Source organism: Condylura cristata, unplaced genomic scaffold (genome assembly GCF_000260355.1).
Source record: "Condylura cristata isolate star-nosed mole 26May11 unplaced genomic scaffold, ConCri1.0 scaffold00022, whole genome shotgun sequence".
NCBI lineage: Eukaryota > Metazoa > Chordata > Mammalia > Eulipotyphla > Talpidae > Condylura > Condylura cristata.
In genome coordinates this window covers 29,301,230-29,310,088 of record NW_004567123.1, presented here as the reverse complement: position 1 = coordinate 29,310,088, position 8,859 = coordinate 29,301,230, and the positions used below count along the sequence as shown (strand labels likewise).

The 8,859-nt window shown below is 45.8% G+C and overlaps 1 pseudogene; it reads right to left on the bottom strand.

The window, feature by feature from the left end:
* Nucleotides 1–7,973: 7,973 nt before the first annotated feature.
* On the bottom strand, nt 7,974–8,534 carry LOC105853955 (annotated as a pseudogene).
* Nucleotides 8,535–8,859: the final 325 nt, after the last annotated feature.

Sequence of the window (8,859 nt, the reverse complement as noted above, 5' to 3'; positions counted from 1 at the left end):
ACCAGCCATGGTCCTCCCTTTGGGGAACTTGAGTTTGAAACTAGAATCATTGGTAGGTTGGGAGCGTTAATGACGACAATTCCAAAATTATTTAATCTTGAATAAAATTAAATTTTTTAAATTACCTTGAGAGTAAGAGCTCTGCTGACCTTTCGAGACAAGACTTTTAAAATACAAAGCGTCGAGTCAGTTCTGATGTTTGGTTATCTAAATAAGGGTAAAAACTTGGATGTTTATAAATCAGATTTCAAAATTATAAATGTAAGCAAGGTAGGTGGGAGGTTCTTTCCTGTCCTACAGGGAGTATATCCTACAATGAGTCCTCAAATTCAAGTCAACTCTATGTGTGTGTTATGAAATACTGGGTTAGAATTTACAAATCAGTCTCTTAATAGTTAATACTGGGTTAGAATTCTGTTGATCACAGGGATTCTGTTGATCTTCTTAGTCTCTTAAAATTAGGAGTAGACCATGTTTATGGCTGCTTTATTCACAATTGGAAAGACTTGGAAATAGGCCAAATGCCCAAAAGTGGATGACTGGATTAAAGAGATGTGATCCATATGCACAATGGAATATTACTCAGCAACCAAAAAAAAAAAAAACAACACATGCCTTTTGCAGCAATATGGTGGAGCTGGAAAAGATCATGCTTAGTGAAATAAGCCAGAAAGAAAAGGAAAAATACCAGATGGTTTCTCTCGTAGCAGGAATATAGCTGGAAAAGATCATGCTTAGTGAAATAAGCCAGAAAGAAAAGGAAAAATACCAGATGGTTTCTCTCGTAGCAGGAATATAACGGAACAGGCGAGAAAATCATGATAATGATGAACAGCTCTATACCAGAGACATTTCATGGGGGTGGAATGGGGAATGGGATCAAAACAGTGGGGGGAGGGAAATGCCCTGGACTTTAGTGATGGCACAGGGTGATTTGGTGATGGGAAACCCTAGAGGATTGCAACTGAGATGGAAAAATGCACAAAATGATGTAAAAATAAACTATTATAAACTTTAAAAAAAATTAGGGGGGAGCCTGTTTCCCCCTAAATTATAAGACAAGTGAAGAATGTTATGGTTATAGAAGTCACTGAAATGACCTTGGCTTTTCCCATCCCACACAGCACTTCTGTAGAGGAAGAGGCAGGAAAAGGTGGGTGGTGGAGGGAGGCCTGGCCAGGGGGCCCTCCTGCTTCCAAGGCTGCCCATATGAAGACGGGCAAATGCAGTGGGAACAAAACAGGTTTCATGCGCAGATGGGCTTGGGTTCCCGCCCTGCCCTGTTTCCTCTGCTCAACCTTTCATTCCTCCGCTGTAGAAATATTGCCCTTATGGGCCCTCCCTGGTGGCGAAACGTGTTGAAGTGCAGCACCACTAAGCTGGCCGCAGCTACTTCAGCACAAGTTCAATCCCCAGCCAGGGAGCTGACCCACACGGCGCAGCAGACCTCTCCTGACCCGCCCGCTGCTCCCCTCAGCAGTGTACTTTGTCAACCTGCCTGTTCTGCTCCCCGCTCTGTCTGGTGAATTCTCTCATCACTCCTGCACCTCTGGCCTGCACCCCAGTTCTGTATGCATAAATAAATAAATCTATTTTTAAAAAAGAAATATTGCCCTTATTTCAAAGCTGTGGTGAATAGCAAAGGAGATGTGCCTGGAAGGGTTTACCAGGCACCTATTTAACACACACAGTTGTTGGACCCAGCGCTGGTGAGTGAAGGAGCCACGATTTGAACTCATATATGTTTGACTGCACCTACTGCTCTTTCTAGTCCATTAGTATTTCCAGAACTTCAACCTTTCAATGACCACTTTCATCTCACTTTTTTTGCCAGACATGCACACCACCTGCAGCCTTATTTTCTTAAAATATTTCTTTATATCAACTCATTTTATGACTGCAATAAATTTACTTGAATAAGAAATGTTACATCTCTACCCAAGATGGAAAACCAGCATCACTACAACACATCACAATATTTTATGTACATGTACACACATAGACTTTAATGAAACCCCAAAAAAGCTTCAATTCCAGCTAACTGCTGTGAGCGCAGCTGAGAACTGTAAGCCTGACGCTCTCTGTCTCAGTTACAAAGGGAGATTAGCAAATGTTAGAAAGTGTTGAAGACATCCCAGTCGCCAAGTGAGACGGTCTCCTGCATGTAATCAGAGTGATCGAGGGAGAACTGAATAGGGATTATTAATGCTGTCGCTACTTGACAACATGTTATTTAATATCACATCCATGTGTTGTGTGCAACCAAAACATTATTTCCCATTCTGCTGAGGGAAAATGCTCCACACTTGGCTAAATGCTGCCCTATACTGAGGAATCTCCACAAGCGGAAGGCCCTGTAATAATTTCCCCCCAAAATTCATAACCCCTCATCGGTGGGAACAACTACATCACTATATTCTTCTTCAGGCCCTTCTTTGTGTCTGTGTTCTCCTCTGTATCTGGAACAATATCTAGCAAAAATAGTCAAGGTAATATGTGCAGTCTTTACAAGAATCCATGCTTTGAGCACTGAAATTTCCTTCTTTTCTCTTCCTATCGACATACTTAATTTTTAAAAATGCAAACCAAGGCAAATAAAATTAAGACTGAAGTTACATCAGAGAGCCAAAGTAGAGTAAAGAGAAGAAGGATTAGGTGAGGAGAGTGCTCTGCATGCCTCCTGGGGTACCCCAACTCCTTCAGGGGTCCGAAGTATTAAAACAATGTTTGCTTTGATGAAACAGCACTAAGTGTCACTTGCCTTTTCCGCTCTTATTCCCTCACAGGTTGCGGCTGAGTTCTCCAGAGGTCCCAGGACACCATGATGCCCTCCCCATGATACACACACGTGAGGATTTCCGATGATTCTCACATGGGCGAACAAATACTTGAACGTTTTTTCAATTTTAATGTGGAGTATGGTAAGAAGCCATAGCTACCATCTCCACAAGCCACAGTGCTTTGGGGTTCTCTATAATTTTTCAGAACACAAAGGGTCATGAAGTCAAGAGTCTCGAGAACTGCTTTCCTAAAAATTATCTGTTGGATCGATGAATTGGTTGTATCGCGAGCAGAGGGAGAGAAACAAATACTTGTTGAGCTGCAGTTTTCGGGGAAGATTTCGTGTGATGGGCGGAGGGCGCCACAGCATACTGAACATCCAACCTGTGCAGGGAGGCTCAGCGGTGCAAAGGCAGTGATGGGGCAGGGAGCTGGGCAGGGGGCGAGATGGGCCGGGTGGGAGGACCAGCCTGGCGTGTTGGAGGTGCTGCTTATCGTCGTGATTCTGAAACCAGTAAGGGAGACCTTTCCACTCCGTGGAGGTCCCCAGAGCTGACTCACAGGCCCCCTGGCCAGAGAAAGCCAAACAGTCTGGTTTGCCTTCCCGAATGTTCCTCCCCCGCTCCCACGTCCCCCCGCTGCACGGGTTGGGAGTCTATAGTCAACCCGAGCAAAACCTAAACTGTTTCTTTTCTTTGGAAAGCCTCTAGAAACAGGAAGAGAGGCTGTTTTCTAGGATTTGCCAAGAGTTAAGTCATTCCTCACTGATACAAACAATTTCTCGGGTTACTCTTTGGGGTCCAGGAACATTCATGAACTGTGCTGGCTTTGAACTCTTCAACTCTGAACTTCAGCTCTGGATCATTGGCCTGGGGCTGGGGCATGGCTTCCTGGCCCCGCCTGGGCTATTGGAGACATGATCCAGGCACCTTGGGGTGAGACCTCAGAAAAATTCCCATCCAGTGCTGCAGGGAGGAATGAACCGTGTTCAGACGTTCTCTCCAGCTAGCCAGGTAGGGGTGCCAGGAAGCATGTGGTCAGGTGTGTCAGAGATGAAGGAACGCACAGACAGAGAGGTTGGGCGACAACAGTCAGGAAAGCAGCCTGTGTTGAGGGCGGCATCCATGGAGCCGTGCACCATCATGTCTCCTCTCGTTTCTGTCTCCTAACTCCTAGTAAGGCCGAGCGTGGTGGCCACAAGCAATGTCCCTAGAATCCCCTGCCCAGCCGGAGTCCTGCCTCTGCCATCCAGCCAGTGGTATTTCCCAGAAAGGCTGCAACCCTTTCTTCCATCCCATGTACACCCAGACCCTCCCATCCAGAGCTAGGGTCTGTGCCCCCTTCTTTTAAATCTGAGCAGGTTTGCGACTTATTTATCATTAAAAGAACATAGCAGAAGAGAAACTATGGGATGCCTGTGGATTAAGGCAGAAAAGGCCACACTGTTCCCCTTTGCTGGAACCTTCCTGCAGGAGCCTGGAATCACCGTGTAAGAAGTTCAGCATCGACACTTTCTCTCCGCCTCCTTCCTCCACACTGTTCATACTGTGGGCGCTCCCAGCTCATCCAGAATAATCTCTCCATGTTGATGTCACTCTGTTCGCAGCCCACTTCCCGTGTGACCCAATGTTTCTGCAGCTTCTGGGGTTGGGATGAGGATCGTTGTTCTGCCTGCTACAGTATCCTTCAAGATCCCATCTCTGCACAAGCAAATATATGTTTTACTTTAAAGCCCAGTAAAAAGCATCATTACACATTCAAATGTGGTATGTTCCTCATTTTAACCTACTGAAAACGTACAACCAATAATTGCGCTGGCTCATGATCACTATTTATTTTTCAGGAACTAGAGTGCATAGCACATAATAAAAGTTAAGTATTGCTTTGTGTAACTTTTGTCTCAGTCTTTGCGGGTGAGTTCATATGTGTGAACTGGGTCATGATATAAAAAGTATTTCTTACTATGAGTCATCATAAAAAATGTTCAGAAGTTATTATTATATAGTTTAGTGGTTATGGGATGGTTTTCTGGGGTCAGACTGTCTGGCTCCATCATTTACCAGCTGGACGGCTTTGAATAACTGACTTAATCTTGCTGGCCTCAGTTTCCCTACCTGTGAAATGGGGTGATAATTGTACATTGCCTGAACAGATCTGTGGGAAGGTTAAATGGACTGACGCATGCTAAGTGCTCAGCTCGGGGCACATGACAAGCACTTATTACTATTATACAGTTTGTATTGTTTTTAATATTCCCTTAAAGGCAGAGAGGGGACCAGCTTTTCGGGGGAGACAGAGCAGAAGAATGAAAAAGCTTGCAGGGTGGGGTTAGTGTGGGTGCTACTGACCCAGACCAACAGGTGAGGTCACAGTGCTGGGTCTCTCACGATTCCGCAAGGTTTGGGAGGTGCCTGATGACATCGAGTAAGCTTGTAATCTGAATGGGGGTCAATCATTAGCCCATCAGAATCCTCCAAATTTGAGCAGAAATTAACAGATCTAATTCATTCACTAGGTCAGTATTTCTTTCTTTCTTTTTTTTTTGTTAAGATTTATTTATTCGTGCATACAGAACAGGCCAGAGGCTCGGGGCAGCGAGAGGCTTCACCAGAGACAGAGTGGGGAGCAGAACAGGCAGATCAATAAAGTACACTGCCGAGGGGAGCAGCGGGTGGGTCAGGAGAGGTCTGCTGCGCCCTGTGGGTCACCTCCCTGGCCAGGGATCGAACTCATGCTGAGGCAGCTGTGGCCAGCTTCATAGTGCTCAACCCATTGCACCACCAGGGAGAACCCCACCAAATCAGTATTGATGAAGCACCTGGTGTGTCAGGTCCTGTTCCAGGCATGGGCACACAGCTTAGAGCCAGAAAGTCTTGTCCCCGCAGAACTGTGCAGGCACCAGAGAGGTGGGGAAATGCAGATGTGTCGAGTGGTTTTAAGAGCAGATAAAATGGAGGAGTCTTGTTTACCTGGTTGGTAACAGGGTAGGGAATCCCTCATGGGGGAGTACTTGGCCAGCTATTTACACAGTGAGCAGGAGGTAGCAAGGTCATGGGCTTAGGTCAGGTCTCTGCAAAGACCCTAGTGTGGGAGAGGCTATGGCCTGGATGCAGAGTGAAGTGAGTTGAGAAACCACAGGAGGGAGGCATCAAACTGAAGTCAGGAAACCGGGCTCAGGATGGGGGTGTTGAAAGCAGCCCCAGAACAGGAGAGGCTGGGCCCTTCTGGAATGCTAGCATTAAGATCTTGGGGATTTGAGAAGAAGACCTCCCCCCAAAACCCAAGACAAAACTTGAGAGCAGTCTTAGGAAGAAGGCATGTCAGGCTTTAAGGGAAGTAGGCTAAGAGGCAGCTGCTCAGAACAGCAGTCCAGGGGCCTACGGATTTGGGGCCCAGAAAGGTGATGAAAAGGATGCCCTGAGTCAGCTGTGGGCCAGCTGTCAGGAAACTCCAGACCCCTTGGCACTTTCTGGCAAAATTCTGAAGCTTCCCTAAAGTCAGGATCTGTGGGTAGGAACTAACAAGCTAAAATTTCATTAGGATCAATGTCAAGGTCAGCCTGTAAAGACATTCGTTCATTCCACAAACACTCACCAAGTGAAGTTTTGAAATCAGCAAGACCAGGGCTGAAACATACAGTCGCCTACTAAAATCCTAAGGAAGTGTCCGTTTTTGAGTCCTCGCTTCCCTACCTGTGTTTTGTGAATGACAACACCCATGACCTTGACCTTGCTGTCTCCTGCTCATCATCCAGGGGAATGGTCAGCCCCGAGCTGGGCTTTCCCCATTGTCGTCTAAAACTGTTGCTTTTAGACTCTTTGTTCAAAGCTGCTTGTTAACCATATAATACACGCACATGCTGAACTACTGTTAAAGCCAAGAAGGGGACCAAGGTGGACACGCTTTCTGGCCCCTGGGTACACACGACAGACGCTTGAGACTGGCAGCGAACTAGCAGATAAACAGCAACATGAAATAAGAATGAAGTGTGACCGGTGCCCAGCTAGACAGCTTGTGCGGGAGTCTGGGCTGAGCTGTGTGTTGATGACTCACAGATGCCAATTTGACTGAGCCCTAGAGTGCCCAGATCTCTGGCCAGTCATCCCTCTATTGCTGGGAGGATGTTTTTGGATGAGATTGACATCTGAATTGGGTAAAGCTGCTTGCTCTTCCTAATGGACGTGTGTCTCATCCAGACAGTGGTAGATCTGCCTTACATCAGAAAGGCTGGCTTCTCCCTAGGAAAAGGGAATTTCTCCTGCTCAGCAGCCTTTGAACCCTCTTCCTGCCTTTAGACTCAGACGGAGCCTTCAGTTCTTCCTGGGTGTTGACCCAGCTGGCTCTCAGTTACAAGTTATACTTTGTTCTTGTTCTTGGGTTTTCAGACTGAGACTGGAGCTAGACCATCAGCTCTCTGGGCTCCAGCTTATCAACTCATTGCAGATCTTGGGACCCCGTAATCACAGCCTCCACCATTTCATGAGCCAACACCTGTATACACTGTGTCCTCACTGTCTCTCCAACTATATCTGTTTCTTTAGAGAAACAGAAATAGTAGGAGATAAACGTAGAGACCATGGTGTAATCTCCTGTTGATTCTACACATCTATGTTGACATATATATGAGACATAGCTCTAATTCTAGAGACAGATAGCTCTATCTCTTTTTGGACATTCTCTACTTTATTTACCAAATCGGTATAGAATTTTATCATAATAGTCAATTGTACCTCGAATGGTTCAGACTGTGCCCCCCTTTTTATGCATATGAGAGCTGAGGTACAGGCCAGAGGTGTGGGGGTGAATGGGTTCACCAGAGACAGAGTGGGGAGCAAAACAGGTAGATCTACTGAAATACACTGCTGAGGGGAGCAGCGGGGAGACAGGAGAGGTCTGCTGAGCCATGAGGGTCACTCCTGGCTGGGGATCGAACTCGTGCTGCAGTGGCTGCATATAGCTTCATAGTGCTGCGCTTTGACCCCTTGCGCCACTAGGGAGACTGTGCCCCTTTTAACCTTTCAATCAGCTTTCAAGTTACTTTTGTATTTGCTTGATGCTGTATGTGTACTACTGAGATATGCCAGAGGACTCTGCCCTTCACCATTCCTTACCCCTTTGACCATTTCTCACCCCTCCCTCTTAATCTCAGAAACCTTATTTAATTTATTAATGATCACTAGTTTTTATAAATATTTTTTTTTATAGTCCAGAGCTCTTTTATTTCTTTTTTCACACCTATCATGCCATGAATTCATAGGGAATGGGTTCCAGCAGCTCAGGCTCCTTTCCATTGGTTCTCACAAAGTGTGCTTCTCTAGGCGGAGCAGGCTGGCGCTTCAGCTGAACCCATGTACCTTTCTCTTTGGCTTCCTTTTTTTTCTGATCATTTTCTTTTACACGTTTCAGGAAGCTATCTTGGCTCTTAGAGTGTTTAATGTGTTCAATACGAACATTAATTCTCTTTGCAAGAATCTTGCCCTTTACTTGTTTGTTTACAACAATGCCAACTGCATGCTGGGTAACATTATAGACTCTTCCAGTCTTGCCATGGTAACATTTGTGGGGCATTCCTTTTTGAACAGTGCCCATCCCCTTGATGTCTACAATATCACCTTTCTTGTAGATTCGCATGTATGTGGCCAAAGGAACAACTCCATGTTTTCTAAAAGGCCTAGAGAACATATAGCGGGTCCCTCTTCTCTTTCCTTTTGCGTTGGTCATGTTGACGACTTACTGGAAGATGGCGGTTCCGGCCGAAAGGTGTTTTTGTAAATATTTTGCCTCATCAGATTGCTTAGGGTATAAGTGTCCAATATTTGTCTCAGTCATTTTAACTTGCTCTACTACACATCTCTCCCTTGAACGCCTTCCAGTTAGCTATAAATGGCAACATTTCATCTTTCCTTATGTGTGGAAATGTGTCTATGAAGATCTGTCTCCTACTGCTTCTGCCCCCAGAGAATCAGGTGAGCTCATCTGAGTCTATTCTATAGCTGTCTGTAACACGTCTGTACCACTTACTGCTAATCACCCATGTCCTTACATCCTACTGGTTCTGTATCTCTGGAGCAGTCAGGA